The sequence below is a fragment of the Echinops telfairi genome, unplaced genomic scaffold, assembly GCF_000313985.2.
Source record: "Echinops telfairi isolate 266 unplaced genomic scaffold, ASM31398v2 ScPeMD7_3;HRSCAF=10, whole genome shotgun sequence".
Taxonomy (NCBI): domain Eukaryota; kingdom Metazoa; phylum Chordata; class Mammalia; order Afrosoricida; family Tenrecidae; genus Echinops; species Echinops telfairi.
Genome location: NW_022103899.1, coordinates 43,747,948 through 43,753,708, shown reverse-complemented (window position 1 = coordinate 43,753,708; position 5,761 = coordinate 43,747,948). Strand labels below are relative to the sequence as shown.

The following is a 5,761-nucleotide window of genomic DNA, read 5'->3' as shown; positions in this document are numbered from 1 at the left end:
TATTAACAACTTGAGATATGCAGATGACACAATCTCGATTACTTAAAGTGAGGAAGACTTAAAGCACTTGCTGATGAAGATCAATGATTGCAGCCTCCAGTTTGGACAACGACTCAATGTAAAGAAGATGAAAATCCTCACTACTGGGCAATTGGTAACATCGTGATAAATAGAGAAAAGGTTGAAATTGCCAAGAATTTCATCTTGCTTAGATCCAAAATCAATGTTCATGGAAGCAGCAGTCAAAATATCAAAAGATGAATTGCGTTAGGTAAATCTGCTGCATGAGACCTCCTTAGAGTATTGAAAAGCAAAGATATTACTTGAGGACTAAGATGTGCCTGACCCAAGCCATGGTGCTTTTCATTGCCTCACGTGTATGTGAAAGTTGGACATTGAATAAGGAAGACCGAAGAAGAATCAATTCATTTGAATTATAATTCTAGAGAAGAATATTGAAAGTAACATTGACTGCTAAAAGGACACACTTGTCTGTCTGTCTGTTTTGAAAGAAATACAGCCAGCGTGCTCCTTACAGGCAAGGTTGGCAGGTCTTCATCTTACATAATTTGGACATGTTGGCAGGAGAGACCAGTCCCCAGAGAAGGACATCACGTTTGGTAAAATGGAGGGGCAGAAAAAGAGAGAAGAGCCCTCAATGAGATGGATTGACACCATGGCTGACACAGTGGGCTCAGACAGAGGAACAATTACAAGGATGGCTCAGGACCGGGCAGTGTTTCCTTCCATTGTGCTTAAGGTCTCTATGGGTTGGAACTGACTTGATCACACCTAAAAACAATAACATTGTTAGTTAAATTTTCTGTTACTTGCAGCCACACACTTTCCTAATGAATGCACCGGATCTCCCTGGTACTTTTGATTTTTGATGTTGCTACCTTATAGTCTGTAAGAGGCCCCATGTATCTCTAAATTATAGGCATCCCCAATTTTTGGAGACTACCACAAGTGGAAAGTTTTTAGAAGTCAATATCTGATCCAAATTTTATAGATGGAGAAACGAAAGCCCAGAATTGAAAACAATATCGATCTTGGGTGGTATAGCCAGTCCTAGAGTCCAGGAATTGTAGACATTAGTGCTGACATCTTTCTACCACTTTACCTTAATCTTCTAAACACAACAGTAAGGTTGAGAGTGTGTTGAGTGGGAACCCCTGCCCTCTGGCTCGCTGGTCTATTTTGGACACACACTGAGCATAGATGAGCTTCCTGGAGGCTCAGCCCATCTTGTGGAAAGATAAATGCTGAAAGCCTGAGCATTTATCACTACCCTGGTGAGTGGAGAAGCCCCAGGCATTGTTCATCAGGCTTTCTCTCTGCACCTCCAAATCACTTTCCCTGAGACAGATTAGAGTTCTGGGCCTTAGAAATTGGTCTTGAGAGCAACATTCAGGCATGAACTCAGTGGCTACCCTGTCTTACAGCTCTGTGCATACAACCTAATTAAGTTTGAAAGTTGCACAGATAGGAGCATGCTGCTCACTGGCTGTCCGTTTCTTTGCCTTTCTCGCTTAATTTTGATTTTTATTAAGTCCCATTTAAAGAGTCATTTATTTTACTTTTCTTAACTTTATTTTAATGTGTGGAACTTTGGTAGATAGTGGGTTGAGTGTTGCGCTGCTAACTGCAACGTAGGCAGTTCAATCCCACCAGTGATTTTAAGGGAGGAAGATGAGGCTCTATGCTCTTGTAGAGATTTACAGCCTCAGAAACACCATGGAGCTGTCGGATAGAGTTACTCTCAGTCACCATCGATGTGGCAGTGGGTTTGTGTGTCTTGATATGGCTACATGACATCTCAGCCCCAGCCCTTACTCTTTAAACAACACACACTTAGCTTGTTTAACACCGTATTAATTTGATTTTTCAAATAACCTACTACCAGGTTCTGTTTTTAACATGTTGTTCCGTCTGCTTGGAAGATTCACCCTCAGGTTCTTTCTCTGGCTGCTCCTTCTCATTATTCTAGTCTCTGCACAAATGTGAGCCCCTTAACCATTTTCCACTGGGTTGATTCCAACTCATAATGGCCCCATGTGTCCTAGTAGAATTGCGCTCCATAGGGTTTTCAGTGGCTGGTGTTTAGGAATGAGGTCACCAGGCCTTGATTCTAAGGTTCCTCTAACCTCCAACCTCACATTAGCAGCCAGCTAATGTGCATGTGGACCAAGTGCTTCAGCCAGGGAGTCCAGCCACTCCTTAAAGAGGCCTTTGTTCACTACACGTGCGGCTCACCCTTCCGTACTGTGTCACTTCCTCCCCGACTCTGCCTACATGTCTTGTCTTCTTTATTATATTTGTCACCATCTGGAATGATCATTTTTATTTATTTACTTGTTTAGAGTTTGTTTTTTGTTTTTTAAAGAATGTAAGCAGTATATCTGCTGCCCGAGAATTCTTTAAGTTGTTGAAAAGCAAAAATGTTACTTTGAGGAGTACAGCGCACCTGACCCTTGGGTATTATTTTTCAATCACCTCCCACGCATGTGACAGCCAGACATTGAATGAGGAAGACCGAAGAGAAATCCGTGCATTTGAAGTGTGGTTCTGGAGGAGAATATTGGAAGTCCCATGAAACGCCGAAGAACAAACACATCTGTCCTGGAAGAAGTAACCAGAACACTCCTTAGAGGATGGCGAGGTGAAACTTTAGTCTGGGCGTTGCCGACCTGAGCACCCACCTCCCGCGACCTCCGGTCCTTCCAGCAGGGGCGGCCCCAGCCTTTGGTTCAGGCCCCTGGGCTCTTTACTGTCGCCCCAGGTTCCTTCAGGTCTGTGCGTCTGTTACCCCAAGCACTCCGAGGCTAGAGAGAGAGGAGAAGCCTGTCCAGAAGCCCTGCAGGAAAAGGAGAATCTCAAGATGGAAAAACGCAGCACTGACCATGAAGGAAAGCTGGAAAACCAAGTAACGGTGGAAAACGAAGACCTGCCACCGACCAAGGAAAAGCCAGAAGCCACTAGCTCTCCGGAAAACAAGGAAAACTTAGGAACAGAACACAAGGAAACGTTAGGAACAGAGGACAAGGAAAAGTTAGGAACAGAAGACAAGAGAAAGTTAGGAATGGGAGACAAGGAAAAGTTAGGGACAGACGATAAGAGAATGTTAGGAATGCAAGGCAAGGAAAAAATAGGAACAGAAAACAAAGGACAGTTAGGAATGGAAGGCAAGGAAAAGTTAGGAAATGAGGGAAAGGCAGATGAGGAAATGACAAAGGATAAGGGGAAAGCTGAGGCTGAGGGGAAGCCCGCAGGTGAAACCAGGGCTGCAGCCAAGTGCCCAGCTCAGGATGATGTCCCCAGAAAAGCAAAAAGAAAACCAATAAAGGGCTGGCTGAGTACCTCAAGGAGTATAAGGGAGTCATTCATGATATGCATTTGAGCAATGAGGAAATGATAAGAGAGTTCGATGAGATGGCAAGGGTGGAGGATGAGGTGAAAAAATCCAAACAGAAATTGGGGGGCTTTATGTGGATGCAAAGAAGCTTGCAAAATCCCTTCCATCCTAGAAGTCCAAGGGAACTTAGGTGGCTGTAGGGCCCAACAGAGAGGCTTTGAAGACATTCCTTATGTGTAGTGCCCTTGAACTTCACTTAATGTTGTGACTGATTAGAACACGATCAACCCTGCTCGCTTGTTCCTTGCATTTCCCTGGCAGGCATTTGGCAGGCTCTGTGCTTTAACCTTATGCTGACACTTGGCTTTAGGCATCCCTCTAGGTACCAATAGCCTTTTGACCCAACTACATTGCTCTGTTTCAGTAGGGGTTTTTCACCCATTGCATGAAATAAAAAAAAATGTTTATGGTGCATTCTATAATTAAAACAGTTTGCAGAACCATAAAAAAACACACTTTAGTCTGATTATCAGGAGAGACTTGTCCCTGGAAAAAGACATCAAGCGTAATAAAGTAGATGGGCAGTGAAAATGAGGAAGACCCTTGACAATATGGATTGACACTGTGGCCACAACAATGGGCTCCAACGTAACAATTGTGAAGATGTGCAGCACCAGGCAACGCTTCATTCCATTGCACAGAGCGTGGACATGGGGAGGAGCTGACTTAAAGGCAACTAGCAACAACAGCAAGAAGCAGGGATACCCACTCCTATGCTTTTCAACACCCAACACTGTGCCTGGTTTGAAACAGATGAGCAAAAGTTATTTCTTGAACTAAAGTGGGCAGAAGCTCTGCTTTTGCTCCAACCTATATATTTTTTTCTTTTCAAAATTGAGGTAAAATTTATATGACCTAAAATTCACTATTTTGACCATTTTATACAGATTTGTGACATTTACTATGTGGCATTCATGATGTTAGAAGGCAGACTCGTGAAATGGACATGGTGCAGTAGGGACTGTCTGTGCTGTGGATATAGAGAATAGCATAAAACAGCAAGGACAGGCCTCCCCATCAACTCTCTGTCTGCGATGCTAATACAGGGATGGATGTGCATGCACTCTACTGCCATTCTTGTCAGATTTTTTTCCTATCAGAGTTGATGTAACAGTGAGCAATCTATGGTTTGAGAGCCAAGCCACTTTACATTCATGCTAACCTTAAGTATGGACCTTTCATTGCTTTTAAAAAAAATTATTTTATTGGGGGCTCGTGCAATTCTCATCACAATCCATACATCCATCCATTGTATCAAGCACATATGCACATTTGTTGCCCTCATCGTTCTCAAAACATTTGCCTCCCACTCTAGCCCCTAATATCAGTCGCTCATTTTCCCCCTCCCTCCCCCCTCCCTCATGAACTCTTCATAGTTCATAAATTATTATAGTTTTGTCATAAGTTACCCTGTCCGATGTTTCCCTCCACCCTCTTCTCTGCTGTCCATCACCCAGGGAGGAGGCAATACTTAGATTCTTGTTAATTGGTTCCCCCTTTCTACCCTACATTCCCTTCACCCTCCAGGCATCACACCTTTCATTGCTTTAATAATATCAAACATGGAGACTCTTTGAACCACGATCGGAAGGTGTATGCCTCCACGTGTTTACTGTTACTTCCATCTCCACCTGACTCTTGAGCTCTTCTAAGAAACTCATTTTCTTTCTCCTTAGATCCACCTTCCCTAGAAACCTGAGGCATGAACCAAGTCTATGGTTCTCCTTAGAGACACTAGCATTTTATGACTTCCCTGACGTTTGAATGCTTTTCCAACATGGCTTTCAATTTCCTCTGGTATTAAAGCCCATTGTCTCAATTTGAACTTCAAGTACTGATGTGACACGCTTCCCGATCCATTGGCGTTTCAGTCCCCCAGCTCAATTTCACTATGTGTTCATTTCCCCTTATTTACAGACTCTGTCAAAAGGCTACATGGTCCTTGTCTGAATGCCCTGTTGTTGTTAGTTGCTGTTGAATTGGCTTTTTCTCTTGATGGCCCACATAGATCAGAATGAAACATTGTCTGCTCTTATGCAATCATTGGTATGTTATATCTATTGGTATAGCTACTGGGTGAGTGCTCTTCAATCTGGTGGTTCATCTCCTAGCACGGTGTTGGACAATAGTTTTTTTGTAATCCATAAAGTTCATTGGCTAACCACTGGGTCTTTCATTCTGCTTTGCCTTAGTCTGGAAGTTCAGTTGAAACCTATCCAACATGGAAGATCTTGCTGGTATTTGAGTTTCCAGCATCATAGCAACATTCAAGATACTATAGTATGATGAGACTGACAGATACATGGTAGCAGCATTCCCTGTTGTTGTTGTTGTTAGGTGCCATCA

At 43.2% G+C, this 5,761-nt stretch overlaps 1 pseudogene; it reads left to right on the top strand.

Annotated features, from left to right (window-relative positions):
- The first annotated feature begins 2,881 nt into the window (after positions 1-2,881).
- Positions 2,882-3,595, top strand: LOC101657810 (annotated as a pseudogene).
- The last annotated feature ends 2,166 nt before the right edge of the window (positions 3,596-5,761 follow it).